Source organism: Megalops cyprinoides, chromosome 11 (assembly GCF_013368585.1).
Source record: "Megalops cyprinoides isolate fMegCyp1 chromosome 11, fMegCyp1.pri, whole genome shotgun sequence".
NCBI lineage: Eukaryota > Metazoa > Chordata > Actinopteri > Elopiformes > Megalopidae > Megalops > Megalops cyprinoides.
Window position 1 is genome coordinate 36,242,698 of NC_050593.1, and position 21,260 is coordinate 36,263,957.

At 42.1% G+C, this 21,260-nt stretch overlaps 1 protein-coding gene across 10 annotated transcripts in view; it reads right to left on the reverse strand.

The window, feature by feature from the left end:
* The window catches only part of pcbp3 (poly(rC) binding protein 3), a 50,212-nt gene extending 34,254 nt beyond the window's left edge, over positions 1-15,958 (reverse strand). For 9 of the 10 annotated variants that reach the window (XM_036540373.1, XM_036540372.1, XM_036540368.1 and 6 more), the window contains exons 1-5: positions 15,678-15,958; positions 2,851-2,910; positions 2,465-2,569; positions 2,217-2,327; positions 1,702-1,829 (exon numbers count right to left, since the gene is read on the reverse strand). The gene's annotated coding sequence lies outside the window, so the exon portion shown is untranslated. The remainder of the gene's footprint in view (positions 1-1,701; positions 1,830-2,216; positions 2,328-2,464; positions 2,570-2,850; positions 2,911-15,677) is intronic. The other variant, XM_036540365.1, reaches the window with a different exon arrangement.
* Between the last annotated feature and the right edge of the window lie 5,302 nt (positions 15,959-21,260).

Consider the following 21,260-nt stretch of genomic DNA (forward strand, 5'->3'; position numbering starts at 1 on the left):
AACATTTGAGAGGGCTGATCTGAAAGGTGACTTTAGGCCCAGAATAGGTGATGATGGCCACGCCGGGACATTAATGAGAGTGATATCCACACACAGTCCTCACTCATCTCCTCCCCGCAGATGGGCCGGCCGTCAGTGTTCGGTCCTCTGACAAAAGCATCACTCAAGCCAGAGTGCCAAAGCAGCGGAAATCACGGTCTCTCCGCAGCCGTGACAGAGCATTCCCTCCCGCATGCTAACTATCCGCAGTCATCATAAATTTCCCGACACGTGCAGTGTTTTTATATTACCTCCCCTGCCAGCCTTTTCAGGCTTACAACACGGCACTAATGAAAGCGGGGTAACACTGATAGGAAACCGATCAGCATTCATTCAGTGCCGATAACACGGTGTGCATTACATTCACAGGAGAGTTTCATGACATCGTAATTAAATTAATGTCTTAATGTCTGGACCTGAGAGGAAAGAGAAAAAAAAACAAGACAAATGTACACAGATGCCCGATAAGCCTGAGCAGGTCAGAGTGTGGGTGTAAAGCTCTTCTCCAGCCAGGAGACAGATAAGATGGCTCAGTCATGTCGACTGTGCTTGGCTCCGGTTTCTTGTTAACGCAGTTGTAGCTTCCCCCTGCCTGTGTTGTAAGAGCGGCTCTGCTGTAGGAGCAGACAGCGCCCTGCTCCCGCCCAGGCCTCCCTCTCTCTGGTGACATACTCCATTCTTTACAGCCTCAAGTCTGGCTCAAGCACTTTGGTCTCAAAGAGTTATTTTTAATCCTGACTGTGCAGCTCCTGTACTGATTGCCTTTGAGCAAAAGCTGCCAGTGTGGCAAAACTAGTTCTGATGACAAAGGACAAAAGTTCCCTTGGGAATCGACCTCATACAGTCCGAAAGCCCAGGCCTTTGGAGGGAAAACAGTCTGATCCAACTGGGAAGAGTGGAGCACTGGTTAGAAGCATGCAGCACAGGGAAGCGCATTTGAGCCGCCTTACTAAGGGATCCCTTCTCCAAAAATATATATTAAGGAGTTCCATTGTCATGACTGTGGTCCAGTGTCAAGGTTTTACTTCAAACCTGTTAAGCCCAAGTTCACAAATGCAATGGTAGTGACATCACAAAGGGACAGGTGTACCAAAGCAACACTATTGTCTGTGGTAACAAACACAGTGCCCTGCGTGATTGGGAAGACAGGCACATAAAAATGACTGAGCTATCAAGTTACAATTTATTATGGAAGCATATGTATGACAGGAAGAAATTACAGGTGAAAGAAGAGGCGGATGATTATATGCAGCAAGCAGAATCGGCACCGTAGTTTCCTTTGTCTGTTTTTGAACGAACAGACATATCAGATGGTGCAGTGTGCTCTGAATCAAAATATAAGCATTCTGAATGAATCCTTTTCAAATTTTAATCAAAGAAAGGGCCAAGCTCTACAGATTGTGTCTTGACTCTCATTCACAAAACAAAACAAACACACTCCAATCAAACCTTTCACCTGAGATTTCTTGTGTTCTGTTTTTTTTGGTATGTATTTTTTTTCTTTCTAAAATAAGCACCCTATCATGGATCTACCACCATTGGGGTAAAGCCCCAAGAACATCTATGTCCAAATCACCGGACTGCTTCTGGACAACCAAGTTCGACCGAGGTGCGCAGAAGAGGGAAGAGAGGAGAGGGCAGAGAAGAGGAGAGGGAACTTACCAGAGTTGCACTGAGTTGCAGAGCTCAGGACATAAATGGAGGGAGTGAGGGAAGGAACGTGGCTGTGGCACACTGCGGATCAGTTCATCAGCCTTTACACTTCTTTCCAGGTTGATTACCGGCCCATTCTGGAGAGAGAGGAGAGTGAGGAGAGCAGCACACACCCCAACGCCGCGCCGACGCGCCGAGTCCCCAGCCAAACGCACTCACTGCGCGCTACACCTCGTTCACGCCGGGGCCTCATCGAAGCCAAACGGGACTCACCCCCACAGCAGGGACACAAACACACGCACCATATGTGGACTAATTCCCTTACCACACGCCTTACTGACTTCCCTCAGCAAGGAAAAAATCCTGTTTTGGAAAGGGGGCGAGGGGGGTGGGGTGGGGGTGGGGGGTGTTATTTGTAAACTACTATAATTCTGTGTTATTCCCCTGGATCAGGATGCTGCGTCTCAAGTTTCCTGTTCTTGGGGTTAACATCCAGTGACATTCAGCGGCACGTTGAGTCTAACCAAAGAGGGATCCCAGAAGTCTCTCGGGTTTTCTCTTCCAGGTCATGTGACCTTGTGCTGTCACACCTCCAGAAGACTGTGTGGAAATCTGTCTATCCAGCGCGTTTCCACCTGGAACGAGAGCAGGAGGTTCGGCAGCCATGTTCAGATCAGTTGTGAAGAGACTGATCGCCATGTTGTGCGTAATCAGGATGATACTGAAAGCTCTGACACATCGCTGTGAGAACTGATATTGAAGTCATAATTACCTGAACAATTTTACGTCACTTATCGCATCCAAAGGGGTGTAAATATGCTTCAGCTTCTCTTATTCACTCCCTTATGTTCGTCCTTTCTTCCTTGAAACAGCCAATCTGTTAAAAAAGGGAATGGATTTACTGTTTTGCACCATTTGCACTTAAACAGTCAACTAACAGTAGACAGAAATTAAACTGAGTTAAATACGAGTGTGAGCTAGAATTGCTTTACCTTTGATTTTTACGGCACAGAATATATCAACTATTACCATAATGATCATATACAATAACCACTGTGTAGAGAACAGACTGTACACACGTTCAAGCAGTGGCAAATTCAAAAGCAGCTGTTTCTGTCAGGTAAGGCGAAGCACTGATCAGCCGCAGTGATTGCTTACATTGAGTTAAGATGTTGGCCGCTGTTTCATGTACAAGGTCCGAGTCCAAACAGACGTATCCTTAAACAAAGAGAGAAAATGTGGATTGATAATTTCAGTACTGGTCTTCTACATGAAAAACATAACTACCATGCTAACTATTAAGCATTGTTTATGGCCACTTGGAAAATTGCATCATTTTTATGGCTTTTATCAGTGTGATTATAGCGCCCTCTGTTGGTACAATGAGCAGGGAAGGCCTTCCACATAGAAACCTCTTTTTAAGAAAATATTCAGACTATACCTTAGGAAAATCCCAGTGCTAAACCGTAACTGTCCACTGAAAAGAAGGTGTGGCGGTGGGGAGTAGATGGGGTTGCACCAGGTGTAAAGTTTGCTGTTACATTTTTTTTTCTTATACTTTAGAATTTTCCTTGTGTAAGCATCCTAAAACTAAACTGTCCACATTAGTCAATAATTTTTTTTTTTTTTTTAATCACTGCAGTTATACACTGCATCATTATTATGCATAAATTACAGTCATCAGTCACCTGTGAGATGTGACTGTGAGCTTTGCACACAGTGAACTGAGCACTGAAGTTAATCATATCTTGCGTGTTTCTAAAGGAAATGACGATCTGATCTTGCAGTCGAGCAAATCCCAATCGAAAGCCTCCCAGAGGTGACATTCTATTACAACGCAGCGTTAAATTCAGCAAAGACTGAGCAGATGAATCAGACTGTATTAATGTTTAATGCTTTCTAAAAGCTAATATGCTCCCCCCTCCCTCTCCTTCTGTCAGCACCTCCCCACACACCCTCACCTTCACAGATTACTGCCTGACCCCCGCTGAAGGACTAACCTGCAGAAACCCGGGAAACGCGTCTGTCAGATTAAGCAGAGCTGTCGAGCTGGAGGAGGCGGGGCTTCACTGGGATTTAAGACTCCCCAATAGAAGTGCAGGGCCTTTCGCCCCATCAGGACTGGGGAGCAGAAGCTCCCTCCTCTTTGTCCTGATGTAGTTAATATGAAATAAGATGAAACTGCACATCAGGTCTTTTTGGGGAGAAGGCAACAGTCGTATAGGAGGGTAAATGGCTGATGGGCTGGGTCTGAACTGAATTTATTCACATTTTTTTGCAGATATGTGATAGGTCTAGTTTGTCCTGAAATTACTGAGGTGTAGTGTACTGTACCAATCACTGCATTGCAAACTTTAACTGTAAACTGATACAAAGCAAAGCAACACAGCCAGCACTGTTCACAAACGAAATGGGGAAAAATTCTGCTCCACCAGGGAAAGAGAAGTGCAGAAATCCTGATATATTTTCCACAGCAATAATGTGATTTGTCTTTTTTTTTCACATAATACTCAGTGTTTACCATTTCTCAGATCGCTGTCACTCAAATGATTTGCCATACGTATCATGAAATATTTATAAGAACTTAGCTATTTATATTGTGAGTATCAATAATGGATTACAGGCCTTTTAACTGCTTGCTTCAAAACACAAGTCAAAGCTGAGAGAGAAAGTAGATGCCCCTCAGTTTCCATTTTGCCAAAGGGGGGAAATGAAATGGCTTCATGCTTCAGTAAATGAGGAAAACAGTTGTTTATTAATCAAGCAACAATTTCAGAGGATGTATAGGGTAACAAAAAGGAGCAAAACAGATCAAAAAAGGAGATTGTTTACAGAAATGCCCCGAGTAAATTGTTAATGTCCCTTACAAGTGAAACAATTTAGCGGTGTTTTGCATGGTTGGAGTGAAGAACACTCAGACACCGCCTCTCTCTACTTAATTTAAACGACTTCACTTAAACCCACAGGTTTCTAAAAAAGATCTATTAATGGATAAATGGATTTTGACCTGAAGAAGGCTATTAGACAGTCACATGCAACACTTATGGAAAATGTGAATTCTTTCCTCACAGCATGCATTTTCATTACAGTGATTACTGAGGAGTGATCAGCTCAGGAATACTTCTCTCCCAGAAACACAAAAGCAAGCTTGAGGACAGAAGCCAGGAGGTAGCAGGGACAGCTGATCAGTGCTTCACCTTATGTGACAGAGAGGGAAGAGCTACTGCTTTTGATATTTGCCCCTACTTGAACAGCCAGGGGTGGTGTGATACCTGAAGCACACCATCTCTGCAAGGCTGTCCAACATTGCAGCTGACCTCGAACCCGGACACAACGGAGGATGAAAACATCCCCCTGCTGCTAAACTGTAAATCGTGGCTGAATCATACAGAACCCCAAACCGTTCTTCTGCAATGATGTGTGAGCCTTCAGTTTACTTAACCATTCGGAAGTTTGCACCGCCAGCATAACGGCTACAAAGCCTGGGACCTCAATTTTCAGTATTTCGTTGAGGCTACTGCCATTATGAATCAGCAAAAATGCCCTCAAGGTGCAGCCATCAGCACAGGTATGGGTGCTGAAACAGGTGAAGCAGACCTGATTACATCTTGAACAGTGCACACTGCTACTTCACACTCAATCACTTTCATCCAGCTAAATCAAAAAAAAAAAAAGGTGAAAAAAGCTTACATGAACTGAATGCTTTTCTCTCCCTTCCCACTACATAGCTGTAGGGTTTCTGTAAATCACTGTAAACCACCCCAAGATAACAGTGAAAGAACTTGCTTTACTTACAGGACAGAATAGGTTTGTACTGGCCCAGTCTGTCTGTCACATCTAAAAATCTGCAGACTTTAAAATATGAACTGCCCTCTATGGGAGATTTCCCTGTAATGAGAGGAGGTTGTGGTTTTTAAGGTCAGCTGTGACACTTTGAAACACTCCATTTACACTTAACTTTCAAGTTCAAATTAAACATGTTAAATGACACTAGTCAGGTCATCAAAATACCAATAATGATCTCAAGAACAATCACATATTTACTTAAAATCCATGAGTAGACAGTGAAAATATTCCTGACGTGAGAGTGGCAGGGAAACAGTGAGCAAGACTGCAGAAAATATGGAGACGTGTCACTGAAGTTGTTGTTCAACCAACAGAAAAATGATGAAAATGATGATTGAAAATAAAAATAATGATAGTGAAAGAAATAAAAGCAGTTTTAGACTAATTTTATTCTGTGAATAATTTGCAAGGCCGTTCGGGAGAGATTAATCTTTGACCAGAGTAACTGCTATGAGCAGATATATAAACACAGAAGATTGATTCAAGTATTGATCATCTTGTTGGCTAATGTATTTAGCAATCTCAGACAGAAAAAACTTGGCATTTTTTGCCAGGAGCAATTAAAGGCAAAGTCATATCATTAGTAGGCTGAACACAATAATCAATATAATTTTGATTTGAAGCTGACTGTGTTTTGTTTTTAATCTTTTCAAGCAAACCCTGGTATTTATTTGGCCTGAAGGAACCACTGTACTGTAATCACTGAAATTAGTATGGAAAAGAATGACAACAGATCACTTATGCATCACCTGTATGTCTGAACTACCTGATATCATCCCACTTATAATCAAAGGTATGTGATGCAGTTTTTGAAATATGAGAGCTAATCCTTGAAGAGCCATAAAATTAAAACTGTAATATCTGGTTAATGACCTCAGCTTACTGTCCTTAATAAACACACACATCATCAGGTCCTATGGCACCTTTTCCACCTCCATGTTTTCCAGCACTAATGAGCCACTGGTTCCCTTTCATCAGCCTGCTCTTGCCCGGCACTGACAGAACATACGCAGAACACTGATAGGTCAGTGTGTGTCACATGACTCTTATCTTAATTGGGGGGTATCTGTTATTTGTAAACACCCGTCCTTTAACCCCGGCAGAGTGTCTCAGTGCCATGCTGTGAGTGCAGGGATGTATCCACGCCTGGCTATCTCCTCCCCCACCATGTGACGGCAAACGGATGCTTATTTATTGCCTGAGGAACCCGGCTTTTTCGCCAGCTCATCAATGCCCCTGCTCTCTGCGTACATCTGCAATGTGAGAGGAGCCAGCCTGCTAACTCTCAGTCAGAGTTTAGAAAGAAGGAAGCCCTACACAGGAGAGGGGAGGAGAAGCGTGTGTGTGTGTGTGTGTGTGTGTGTGAGTGCGTGTGTGTGTGTGTGTGTGAGTGTGTGTGAGTGTGTGTGAGTGTGAGTGTGCGTGTGTGTGTGTGTGTGCATGTGTTTGCATCTGTATGTGTGTGTGTGCTCCTGGGCCCAGTGTATAGCTGCACCACTACAAAAGGTCATACATTAATCTGCAATGTACACAGTAGGCTAATCAAGTCAGCAGTGGAAAAACAAAAAACTCAGTTGTGACAGTTGATCAAAAACAGGGGGTTATAATCTCATATCAGACATTCATGATAGCAGATTAAAAATAGAGTGAAGCAGTGAAGAACAGTAAGTCTGAGTTTGAAATACCACATTCATTGCAAAATATGATACAATAGACAAGCAAAGCTGAGGATCAACAGAATGGTTTTATATTTCTACATACATCTATATATAATATACGCATATATATACATACAACTCTATGAAAAGACTTTGATTTGTGGCACCAAGAACCTGGAGTTCCTGATTGTAATGATTTCTTAATTTTTTTTCATGGAAATATGTTGTCTGAGTACATTTCTATCATAATCGCAAATCATTTTAGCATGTGGTCTCCCACACACCCCTTTTTCCTAAATAAACACCAGTTTTAATGTGATTACTTGCATGCTCCTTCGATAGATTATGTACCTGGCAACGTTGCTTATTCCCTTATGACTCCATGTACTTTTTTCGTCCAAAGCGAAAAAGAATAATCCAATTAAACTTAAAAGTGAGATAACTGATTGCAGTGGACATGGGGCACCAGCACCAGTAGGCATCTACCAGCAGGGCCTCAGGCCACCCTGCCAGGTGCTGAATAAGGAATTCACAGCAACTGCAAACTGTAGCTACACTGCATTCATATAATACACCCTTCCAGTTACTACGCAGCAATCCAGCCACTGTCATTGATTTAAGACTGTAAATATTGTAAACTTTAATTTGCCAAACACCAAAAATAGTTACAGATTTTCCTGTTAGTTTTGTTTGTCATGAGTACCTTACCACCTTTTCTTGGATATTTCCTAATTTTCTGATGCAAAAAGGTTTTTTATTTTTTTTTATTCAGAATTGTAACAGCAATGTATTGGGATTGGAGAAATGAGACTGAATTTGCACAGAATTTGTTTGCAAAACCACCTCCTCTCGTAAATGAAATGTTTCACATTTCACATTAGTCTTGGTATCTGCATTCTGAGTGCAAACCAATGAATATTCAAATGCTATTTTTTCATTTATCCTCGTTATGACTTTTTAGTTACCAACAATGGAAATATATTCAACAGCAGGTCACAAATGAGAGACAAATGGTGTTCAAAAATGTGAATAAACTTTTCAAGGCTTGAAATGAAATGATTTTGCATGCTAATAAATGATTTAATTCATGGGTAAATACAACAGCTACACTTTGGTGCAAACAGGCTAGTGCAAGTCACCTCGAAACCAAAACAGACAAAAGAGTTTGCATTTTGAGAGCATGGCAAAAACAACTATCTGGCAGATAACTAAGAGGAGCCAAACAAACAAATCACAGCAGCTATTTAAAGTACCAGTTACATGCAGTTACTTTATTTAATCGTTCCCTCAGTCTGTTGGTCCCTGTCCAGCATTCTCACTCACTGTCAACAATTCAGCGTAATAACAGAAAAAAACTCAGCATCCACAAAGTGGGAATGCATTTGTTGTAGAGTAATCCATTACATTATATAATATTATTATAACCACAGTGATTGACATAGCTTACAATTTTTATATGTTACCCTTTCATACCCTTTGCTGAGGCAATTCCAGGTAAAGTACCTTGCCCAAGGATACAGCAGCAGTGTCTCAACAAGGAATCAAACCAGCAACCTTCTGGTTATGAGCCCTGCTTCTTACCACCGTGCTAGACTGCCGCCCCAACAGATAATAGGGGTGTAAAAGTATATGGGTGTATTTTTAAAAATCACTTTTAAAAAAATCACTCTAATATTACTACTACTGCTACCAACCTGTGATACTCTATGATCCCTTTTGTGAGAATCCGTAAGCAAAGCAACTGTCTTTCAGTTCACTAACACTCACTAATTTACACACATTCAGCTGCCTCAGGGCAGTCCGACATTTTGAGTTTTACCTGGCTGTGCATGGTATATTCCCTACAACATACAGACAGAATGATGAAATGGTAACTTTAATACTGCAGTCACTTAGTCATTCTCAGTTGTGTTAAGTTGTACTGGCCATAAATTGAGTTAAAGAAAAAGACTATTATAAGACTCATAATGTGATTGAAGATAGTTAAACAATCACATACACATTCACAAGCAATATCAAAAGCAAGTGCAGACACAAAATCAGAGCCTACTTCTGCTCCTAAAATCTGGGCTTTAAAAGGGGGAACTGAAACATGATTAGCCAAATAGCTCCTTTTAAAAGTAACAGCATCTGCTACTCTCTCTCTCTCTCACACACACACACAGAGGTAGACAGTAATAATTCATAGGATGTGTAGAACTAAAATGTTGCTTTAAGAACCATTTACATCTTGTGTCAGAGCCCTGTGGTGCTTTGAAGAACTATAGGGTGCTGACATGCTACTTTAAATGTTTAAACCCCACAAGTAATACTAAAGTTGTCAGAGGAAGCGCTGATGGACCAGTTTCTTAGCGTCTGAGCGTGTAAAGCTAAAATGGAGCTGAAATCTTGGCAGAGTGGAAATAAAGCAGAGCTTTACCCGCTGCAGCTGACTCTCTCCTTATTGGTGTATTTTCTATAGAATAAACTGTTCCCAGGCAAGGCCAATGACCCAGCAAATTTCTATGGTTTGGCGGAAGCCTTTGAACCTGTATATTTTTAAACAGAATGGATCTCCCCAAATATCCCCTCCATGCTGCGGTTTAGCACCGTTGTTACTTCTGCTGGAAACGCAGTATTAGGAAATTAACTGGTGGCTCACCCGCATGCAGTGCAGAGGGAGGGGGGCAGTGTAGCACAGTGGTTAAGGAGCAGGACTCGTAACCAAAAGGTCGCTGGTTCTATTCCCTGCTAGGGCACTGCTGTTGTACCCTTGGACAAGGTACTTAACCCTGAATTGCCTCAATAAACATCCAACTGTATAAATGGGTAACCTGTAAAAACTGTACACTACGTAGCTTGCTTTAGATAAGAGCATCTACTAAATGTCAATAATGTAATACAATGTGCATGCGCTCACACCCACCCCGCACGCTCTCTGTGTTATTACTGATGTAGGAAAAGGCTTGAGAGGCACTGTAATATAATAAATGCAATGTGCAATAATATTTTCTGTAATATTTTCATATTAATATCATATGTTCAGTGTTGCATCACAGACAAGCTATAGCATATGACTTGAACTAAATAAGACTTCCTGATCCTTTGTGACTTTAGTGTACAATATCTGAACACTGAAAACACACTAACAATAGCTGAAAAACACTGCATCCACACCATGTCTGCCTGTGCGTTCTCAGGGAGGGTGTCTACGCTTCGCTCCTGTTTGAATTCATTTTAATGTGTAGGTTAACACTCCAGAAGGTTATTTAAATTTGCCTTTTAAATGAATACGGAGAATGAGATACGCGCGCCTCCTTTAGCTCCACCGCTGACACCCCAATAACTCGCACAGCACTTCCTCTCCTCGTGAAGCAGTGACATTAAAACACTTTGAAGATTTGAAGTCCTTAAAGTCTTAATGTGGGATTAGGCCTTTCGGAATTTGAATACTACCCCCATTTCAGAGGAAGAAGAATGGATATCTCCTCCGCTGCATTACCTTTCCACCGCGGCTTCAGAACAATGTAGGAGGTGTCACGGCTTCATCGGCTGCCAGTCTCACTGAGAAACCGAGAGCTGGAGTGAGCCAACAGATCAAGCTCAACCTCGCGGGAGAAAACCTAGCATGCTAGACAATGTGACTTAGATTTGCTATAGGGGAGCAGCCCATGCCCATGCTGCTTAAATGTCAATACGACGTCACATACAGACCACAGATAGAATGAAAGCCATAGCTGTGCTTTCAAGCGCTCAAATGGGTCCATTCTTCAACTGAATGCATAGTGTTACACAAATGCTAGTGCATGTATAATGTGTTATTATCGGCATGTGCTAGTACCACTACATAATAGTTTTTGTAAACAATGAACAGAATCTTATATTCTTTCAAAATATATCTAAGGCCTCTCTCTTCAAAGGCCTTTCATTCATGTATTAATTTAACTGGACTTTAACGCACAGTATGCATTGGTATTAATCTCCAGTACAATATGCAAAGGTAAAGAACTACGCTTGGTGTAAATACATTCACCCATTTCTGAATATGGAGCAGGGAGAGAATAAATATCACGGATATCACCTATATATCGACTCTGGATTGCTAGGTTATTATTATTATTATTTTTTTTTTTTGGGAACGTGAATAATAAAAAGAACTGGGTGTTTAGGTGTCATGCTTTGGGTCTCCTCGGCGATATCACTCCGCAAAGCCACAGGCACAAATAAAGAGCTGAAAGGGAGAGTTTGGAGTGTTTTCCCCCACCCTGCTCTGCATGTGCCTCTGAACACCACGGTTCCTGCTGACTGGGCTGAACAGACGCTTTGGAAAACAGAATACGAATAGCTGCAGAAAGTGTGTCAGGCAAGCATATTTGCCAAAGAAAGGGCACATCTAGGAGTCTTTTGAAATGGGAGAGAGGCGGCTAAGGCAAAACCAGTCATAAATACCTGAAAAGCGACTGTATTCAAAGTTCAGACTCCAGTTCATAGAGACAAACGGTATAACCTTCTTTTGGCTGACAAGGAAGCATGTGAGCATTTAGCAACAGATCATAATATTTATTTTTTTTCTCAGACAGGGGAGGAAATTCTATCCTATCTCCTGCTGAAGATATTCTTTTTGATAACTGAGGCAGAAAGCAACACCGTTTAATATCCTCTAAGGAGTGAGAGAGAATGTAGAGAAAGGCAGCAGGCAAAACAAAATATGTAAAATCCCTGCAAATAAACAAAACAAACACAAACAAACAAAAAAAAAGAACAAAATGCTGTGTTAGTTTCTGAAGCAAAAAAAGAGTGGCGTCACTGTGACACTGCATCCCGGCTTTGTTTGGTGATCGAAACAGAGCAGTTCAGTGAGAGCAGGAAAACAGCACCAGGGACAATCTGTGTTCTCCCACGCTCCTGGGCCGCCTCTCGGTTGGTGCGTTTCCACTTGTTATGCCATGTGACCTGATGACACACTCCCTCGACACAGAAGGCAGAAGCTGGCACAATAGGGTAGCCTGACCAAGGCGTACGCGGCTATGACACTCAGTGGATTATATCTAAATAAAGCCTCCACACCACATGAATCACACTGCTACTGATCTGGGAACTGGGGAGCCAACAGGTTTCAGTATCTCTGCTGCCTCTGCCTGCCTGTCTCATTTCTTACTGAATGAAGAGAGAGAGAGAGAAGGAGAGAGAGAGAGAGAGAGAGAGAGAGAGAGAGAAAGAGAGAGGAGTCGTCGTCGTTCATCATTCAAATGCTCCAGCTTACCCTAAGAGGCTTGAATAATCAGTAGTTAAGCTGTCAGGCCTGCTACAGCACCTACCGCGCAAAACAAACCCTTGTACGCTTTTAATCAACTAAAAACGCTGAGATCCAAAGACTGCCAAGTGCTGCCTGAGAGAGGGAGAGGTTTAGAGCTCTCCTCAGCTCAACCCTGGTGACAACAGCATGCACAAGCACAAGGCCAACCTCTGAGGTCTTACTGTGGTCCGTACTCCACTCAAACTCAAAGACCGATTAAGCAAGACTAGCAGCATCTTAACACCTAGGTGACTCTCCTAATTAAATGACCAATAAGGTTAATAAGTCATTTGTCTGCCGTTGTAATTGCGTACCTTTGCTATCCTTCTGTGTGGATGAGAACTGCTGGAGTGTAAGCTGACACAAGGTTTTTTTGATGTTTTTATAACACTGTTCTAACATGATCACGTGGATTGAATGTCAGAGGAAAGTCCTGAGAACATTACACGTTAACCCGCATAAAATAACTGGCTCTGATGCACGGCCTTGGGGGGCATGACGTCGGCCTCTAATTTATGACAGTGACAAAGTGCCGCTGACACCCTCACAAAACCGGGAGAAGCGAGCTCCCAACCCACCCATCCCTCCGGTCCCCCATATATGGACTGATATCGCGGCCCATCGGCGGGTTGAGTTACAGCACGGTCGTGTGGGTTTGTAGGGAGACAAAAGGGACCCAGAATTCACAGGGACATAATTCCCTGCGACCTCAACTCTGAAAAAGCAAAGCGTTGGGTTTCAGCCCCTAAGACCGCTTTGCGTTCGCGTATGAATTACGACGTGGGCGGAGGGCTTTTAGGTTACGAGGCAGCGTGGAGGGAGACATGCTGTCCAATCAGGACAGAGCGAGGGCGAGAATCAATAATCAGCGCTACAGTATCTGCAGTATGAAGAGAGACGTTCACCAGGAGAACGCCCTGTCACGCAGGGGGGAGACGATGGAAAGGGAGCTGGGCGCGGGCCCTCTGACAGACAGAACAGGCCAGCGTCGCTCCGGACGTCACCAGCGTCCTTTCACATCAAAACAAAAGTGATGAGGAAATCTGAGAGCCAGGACAGCGTGAGATCCCGGAAACGCAAAACGCAAAAGCACAAAACGAGCAGCTGCTCGGAGCGCAAGGTCGTCAGCAGAAAAGAACGCAGTAAATGGCTTGTTAGAGGCAACATAATTGAACTCATGTGGCAAGTAATAGCTTTTCCTCAACATTTTATGCACCCGTTTGGAGCCGATGAAAATATACAGCAGCGGGGAAATGCCACCACATTAATCTGGAGTGGTTCTGCAGATTTAAGTCTCCGTCATAGACATTTCTAATTTAGCAACTCTATTTTTGCACAGGCAAACACAAGATCCTGCCTATAATGTCAAACATGCCCAATTGCTATGATAATCCATATTAGTTTTATTTTTTACATTTGATGCACATAGTATTGCTGTGGATGGTAATGGAAAAGACCTAATATAATTTTAATTTATCGCAAATATTGACAAATACATTCTTTATTATGTGGTTTGCATATGTATGGTTTGGTTAAGCGTTTTGGTCATTCGGGGCATTTTACATTAACTGTGTGTGCACTGTATCCACATGTATGTTTTATCCATTTTTTCGTTCCTTGGGACAACTCCAAATGGCTGTCTGCTGTTCTTGCCCTCTGAGAACCTTAAGCTGCTTACATTATTAATTAACACATGTGATGGAAAAAAGTTCAGTGCAGATTTTTTTTTAATCATACTTGTCTCATTTAAGATGGGGAGCATATACATGAGTTTGAGTGAAATCCCCAAGGGGGCTGAGATGTATGTTAAATATATCCACGCTGAAAGGTAATGAGTGTGTCTGTGCAATGCCAGAGAACAGCTGCAAGAATATATACCAATTAGCACCTTCTGGAGAGGAAACACAGAGGCTGTGTACCTGCCAGTGCTGGGGATTACTGCTGCTCATGCCCATGCCTCTAACTTATGTCTGATGGAACACAAAATGAAATTGTCTTTTTCATGTGATCACATGTTCATAACACAAACAAAATGGCTGAACAAGGAAGTCACTTATTTACTTTGATCAAAACAGTGATCTCTGTGATCAGTAACTGTAAAATCTTCCAGTAGTACAGAATACAGAAAATATCCTACTGTTGTTAGCCAGGGCCTCACAACCACATCATCACAACAGTGGTCAACGGCAAAAACAACAAGAGCAACACAGCAAAACATATTCTTCCATGCTAACCCAAGGTCCCAAAAGCCAAAACACAGATGTGTTATGATACAGTAAGATATAAATCATGACTGAAAGTAGAGTACAACAACACTACATTAAACTCCAGAATTGCGTTTACCAATAATACAGCCCCTAAAATGTCTACATTGCTCGCACTGGAAGTTGATGTTTGCACAGACCTCAGAAAAGTATTGATATCTAAATGACTCCAAGCCTATGTAGTCTCCATTGCTGGCTGAGTCCGCTACAGGATGTCCGGATGGAGAGATAAGCAGATTTCCTTCATTTTTTTCACTGCTGCCCGGAAAGGTTTATGGGCCACGTTAATGTTTGAATTATGCAGCAGAAAACCCAGCTTGAATCTGTCAGGCGAGTAGCTACAATGTAAAGTAATTACCCTTTGTGCAATGTCATGCCATTTGTTTTCTGGTGATCTTGCACTGGAACTAGTGCATGCTGACGAGACAGATCTATAAATAGTTTTGCAACAACAGAAAACAAACTGAATCAATCAAAAAGGCACCAGCAATTACAAAAAAAAAAAAGCACAGCTCGCAGTCGTGGACGCAAAATCTACCACCAGTACAATTCTGAAATGTAGACTTAATCCGCCTCATTACATCTCACATTGTTTACAGCATAAAGTGAGATTGTAAGTGAGGGGAAGACAAATACAGTTAGACTTTGCAGAGAAACTTAGAGAGGAAGATAGACTGTGAACACTGTGTGTGAACTGAGTTTGTGAGAGAAAACCATGACCCCCCTGATTCTAATCCCCCACTTCCCCAACAAACCCTCCCTCCGAGAGGAGCTGCTGGAGGGAAGACTTGAAAGGAAGGGAGCCGAGCGCTTTCACACAGGAAAGAGAAGACCGAGCGAGAGGGAGAGAGAGAGGGAGGGAGGTAGAGAGAGAGGCAGAGCGCTTCCAAACACTTTTGCTTTCTCTCAGTGATGCAGCCTGTTTTGCAGGAAAAGTCTTACCTGCTCAGTGGACGAGATGGGACGGAGAGGTGAGGAGAGTCAAAAGGGCTGTGGGTGGAGGGTCCAGGGTTGGTCCATTTGGAGACGGGTGGTCTGGGAGGGGAAGAGGAAGGAGTAGCAGGGAGCAGGGAGATGGGGAAGCCAGAGGGGGGAGATGAGACGCCTCTCGCCTCTCTCTTTCTCTCTCTCTCTCTCTCACACACACACGCGCGCTCACATGCAGACACCAATACCTGCAGTCACTCAAATAATAGCAGAGAAAGAGCACTCACATCCACACACGCTCCAATACAGGGAGGATAGGAAGAACTCCCCTCCCCCTGCCTCCCAGGAGCCAATAGTAGGCAGCCAAACTGTATCACTGGCAACGAATCAGGGGCTAGGCAGCCGGTGCCATGCCTCAGCCAATAAGTGCAATTGCTCATATCCAATCGGAATAATTACCCAGGGAGCAGCATGGAGCTTCCTTTTGAAGGACAGACAAACCGGTGCACTTAGCCAATAAATGTGATTTAAGACCGCAACAGACATTAGAGTAATTAGATTTCGAAGCACTTAACCCAGCACAATAACACTGCATGCTCCACTGCAGAACTGGCATAGCCTAGCTGCAGAGGGTTTCAGTAAAGAGTTTAGCAGTCACTTGCACACATTGCACATATAAATATCACACAAATGAAAAACACAGCTAAATGTGTCAATTTATTTTACGAAGATATACATTTACAACTATACTGCCTCTATATTAGAATGCTTTATTTTCATAATGGAATGATCTGTAGATTATGAAGCTCACTGGCATCCCTTTTCTGTTTCCCAGCTCAATACCTCTGCTGGGGTCTCAGTTTGATAAAAGATCAATAGTAAACTGTCAAAATGAGAAATGAAATGTTCATCATGTAAGCCTTTTTCTCTGCCTGAATGAGCGCTCAGTAACCGAAGCAATAAAAACATAAAAGGCATGCATAAACGGCTAATCACACAATGTTATTAATTGATGTTTTCAGTGTGCGCTGAAAGTAAACTTTCTGTCTGAAATCTTCTCAGGAGAATGAAGCTGTTTGTTCTTCAGAGAAAGGGGGAAATGACCTCTGGGCTGTTTTCTGTTTCCCAACAGAGGAACGATCTCCAGCTACTCTGCTTCTACTAAACACCGATTTTAGAGTCCCATACCAGGTGCTCATTACTGCATGGCATTACTTCAGAAACTAGGCAACCGTAATGGCCAAACAAAACTCAGCCAACCGGTTCTGGAGCATGTGACATCCATTACAAAAAAAAAAAAATTAACACAAGCAGTGTGGACTGATGTTAACTGTCCTGAGAAACAATCTGTTGGTCTTTAGAAGCTAGAGACCACAGGTTCTAACAGCACTTAGCGTCCACATCCCTGTGTAAAATACTGCCGCCATGCTGTAGATTGCTTTCTTCGCGTGAGCTGGATGAGAGAGGCCCATGAAAAATATATGGGACATGGGAAGATATGTCAGACTGAATATGTTCTGAGCAGGGGAGCAATCCAGGCGTGGTTATAAGCTACAGTTTTCCAAGGAAATGTCAACCTGAACCTGAACCAGAACATGGAGAAACACCGTCACTGACATGAAGAAGCCCGACTGCTGCACTTCTCAGGTAGAGTTCCCTGTTACCTGTGTGGTGTTACGCAACAGGCGACAGAGATTCAGGGAACACAACCAGACCACACCAAAGGTAACGACATTAGTTATTACATGCAACATGTGTAATACTGAATATACCACATCTGCTCAATTTTACAGGCAACAATTACAATTGCAGAAGTGTAATTCTACAGTATGATGCTACTGCAGACACATGGCTTGGCACAGGTTCATTGCTGGGAATAATGACATATTCTGGTGAAAACACAGATGATTGCTAATGAATCATTATTCTTAATGTTACACTTACTCATTTTGCAGCTCATGATAGCATTTTTAAAGCGGGTAGGATTCGGAATTTGATTCTGTATTTGGCCCAATTTTCATTGCCCGATTCTCTATTCAGTCACATCCTGAAAATATGGATCCCATGCATCTCTAATGATGATCAAATGTAATCATATGGGCCTGTCTACTTTCTACTGTAAACATCAAGGGCATCAGGCATCACAGGACCTCTAAATCACATAGAACAAAACACTGTAACATTGATAAGGGAAAAACAGCACACACTCCAGAACTGGGGTGATGTTTTGTATAATGTGTGAGAAGCTTCAATCTGTGGCTCTAATTAGGATCAATGCTGCAGTAAGGATTATGTGATAATAACCACCTTTGCTGTATTATAGATACCTGATTCAATCAAGAACAGCAAATAAATGAACCTCCAACCCCTGCATCAGCGCAAAAACCCTGGTGAAACAGGCGGCTTCTGATATTATGTGGAGGCAGAGGGCTGGCTGTGATACACCAGTGAGAGCTACTGAAGATCATCTCCTCCTCATCAAATATTTAACCACAAGAGGTAGGACTTAAATGTCAAAAGGCTTGCAGTGGGGCCAGGAGATGGGACAGAAAGGAAAAATTTTACAGTATGAATTAGAAATAGAACTAGAAGTACACTGTTATTTCAGATTAATGTCAGGGGAAATTTGGGTAAGTTGAACAGTATTACAGCAATCCCATAGATTTGTAAAGGAATTTAGTGAAAACAGATGACAGACAGGCCAATCACATCACCTGGTTAATGACTGTTAAATGTAAATGACTAATTGTTAAGCACTATTTAATAGTTCATGTTAATGTTAACATAACTGACAAAACAATTGTCAGGAACAGGATCAGTATGAAATTAATCATGTTTTTCTGCATTTTTTTCTGTCTTACGTTGGGAAGCATAAACTATGCAAATAGAGGCTATGTGATCAAATTAGGAAACTATCAGCAGCTCTTCCAAGAGTGCACTGTCTACCGCTATTTCAGACACCACACACTCCCAGTAACAGCACTTTACTGTACCCTGCCCTACCCTGTCACCTTATTTTAAATCATCTACCTTTAATGTATTTCTGTGAGGCACCATGTGGTGCATAATTCAAACTTTACCTTGAGCACACACATATAAAACCCTCACACATTCATATGAAAAGTTCATGCACACATATGAAACTCTTGCACATATATCCATTACATGCTTATCCATAATATTGATTTGTGTGTGTGTGTGTGTGTGTGTATCTGTATATATGGATATACACAGATATATACATATGTGAAACTTAACTTGCACAGCGGGAGTCTTTCAGAACTGCTCCATCTATACGAGGAGAACCTTAGAAGTGAGAGCACAACACATGTGTGTTTGATTCACAAAAAGCATACAGAAATTTAACTGAGACCTAAAGTGAGACCACAGTCATCATACATGTTGATTTTTCAGAATCTTGGATGTGCAAATATGCCATTTTGCCCAGAATTTGCCACAGCTGAATCTTCATACTGGAATGTATTACACCAAGGATGAAAAGGCAGCATTTTGGAGTTTCAGAGTCTAAAAGACAAGATGCTGCAGCAATCTGGACACACATGGAGCCAGTCCTAAAAGATATTCGACAAAATTTCCATCGGTTACCACTGTGCGCTTTTGGTCAGATGGTCCCAGTAAGCAGTACAAGAACAGGAAGAACTTCTTCCTCCTTTCTGAGGTACCACCCACACTGGGCTTCAACAGAACCACATGGAATTATTTCCCAACATCCCTCGGCAAGGGTGCCCCAGATGGCATTGGGGGAACAGAACCGCATACAAACTGGTTCTGCGAGGAAATGATGTGACCGATGGAAAAGAGTTCTTCAAAGATCTCACACGGTCTGAATGGTGTTCTGCTGCATTGAGGAAGAAGACATGGACATGACACACTTCTCATACAACAACTCAAACAGGTTCCATCGACAAGAAAAATACACCAGGTCATCCACATCAAAACAGTGTCCGCCACAGACAGCTATCGTACTTTTGCAGTGAGCTATTGAATTGCCAAGTAGAAGGCTAGCTAGTTGATCCTAGAGTTGTTGCATCTTTATGGCGGTCAGTTGTCCGATAATAACATAACTAAGTAGGTCATCAAATTAACCATAAAGCAAGTTATTAAAATGAACGTCTGTAAGTTTAAAGATTATGCAACGTATCGGTGTAAATTCGCGAGCTAGCCGTTAGCTAGCTAATGCCACCGGGGTGTCTGTCTGGAGCTACGTTCAGGGCGGTCAGGGAAAAGACTGGGTAACGTTAGTTAATTGCTAACGGGAACCAACGACGAATTCGAGCTGAGACTGATGCTTTAACCACTTTCTGTTTTTCGATAATGTTAGGGAGATAAGTTTTTGTTTAAATGCCCAATAACGTAGAATACTAGCAATATAATTGTAAAGTACCTTTCAATTTAGACAATTTTGTAAGTAGGCGCTGCCTAGCTAAATTGGCTAACTAACTTCAACTGAAGCTAGCTACTTATACAAAACGACAGTCGCTGCCATCCAAACCGTTGAGTGAGCGTTACTTACTGAAATTGAGCTTGACAGGTCTCATTTCCAGGGAGGACTGAGAATTTGTGCGCATTTCTTCACCGCAAGTTTACCCTCCTTCATTTGATAAGAGCCACCAGGAGGAGTCGTGAAGTAGTGACTCCGGTGAGTCGAATTGGCGGGAGAATCCGTTGAGAGCGCCCGCATGTTTTAATAACAATATCGATATTGGCGCCAGTGTATTGTAGTACTGAAGTAATGCGATATATTCCCGTATCGACATTTTTCCCCACCCCTATTAAGCTAAGTGATTGTTAAAGTAGCCTATCTACCTTGGTAGTACTGCTTGTCTGTGAAAGAGCTTTAAGATCGTGGATATATCGCCGTGGAAAATGAACCTGGCTAGATTTAAGCTTGGTTTTGTGAAACTAAAATTCCAGTTTCTGCAGATATTTACATGGATTTAATGGATAACATGTAAAATTGTAACCTATGTAAGTCGATCTGGATAAGAGTGTCTCCTAAATAAAAATAATGTCATGTACCATCATAGAGACAGATAAGTCAGGACACTAGTCTCTAATTACTTGGTCCTACAACCTGAACACATATTTCTTTTCTGAGGCAGAAATCATATTCAGTGGTGAATAAATGGTTCTGATATTGTTTGAACTGAACTGCAGGTATTTTCATTCCAGGAGTGTTGTTGGTTAATGTTTTGCTAGATAACGTCATTTTTCATGATGTAATGCAGCTATAAAAATTAAGATGGAAAAGAAGAAGAAAAAGAAGATAAGGAAGAAAGTGAAAGTGGTCAAAGATAAGGCATTTAGTATGTTCCTATAGTTCTCCTATATCTACATTATATATGTCTGAAATGAATTACATCTCAGGGTGTGTAACTTGGTGGATGGTATACCTGACAAAAATGAATCACCCCAAATTTTAAAAATATTGCACTCTTTTACAGCAAATCACTTTACATAAAGCTAGCAAGAACCCATTTCTGAGAGAAATGTATTTGTAACACAAGTGTCTTCCTATGAAACATCACAGCTGGGTTTGTACACTTAAACATATTACACCTCCATTTCACATGTGCT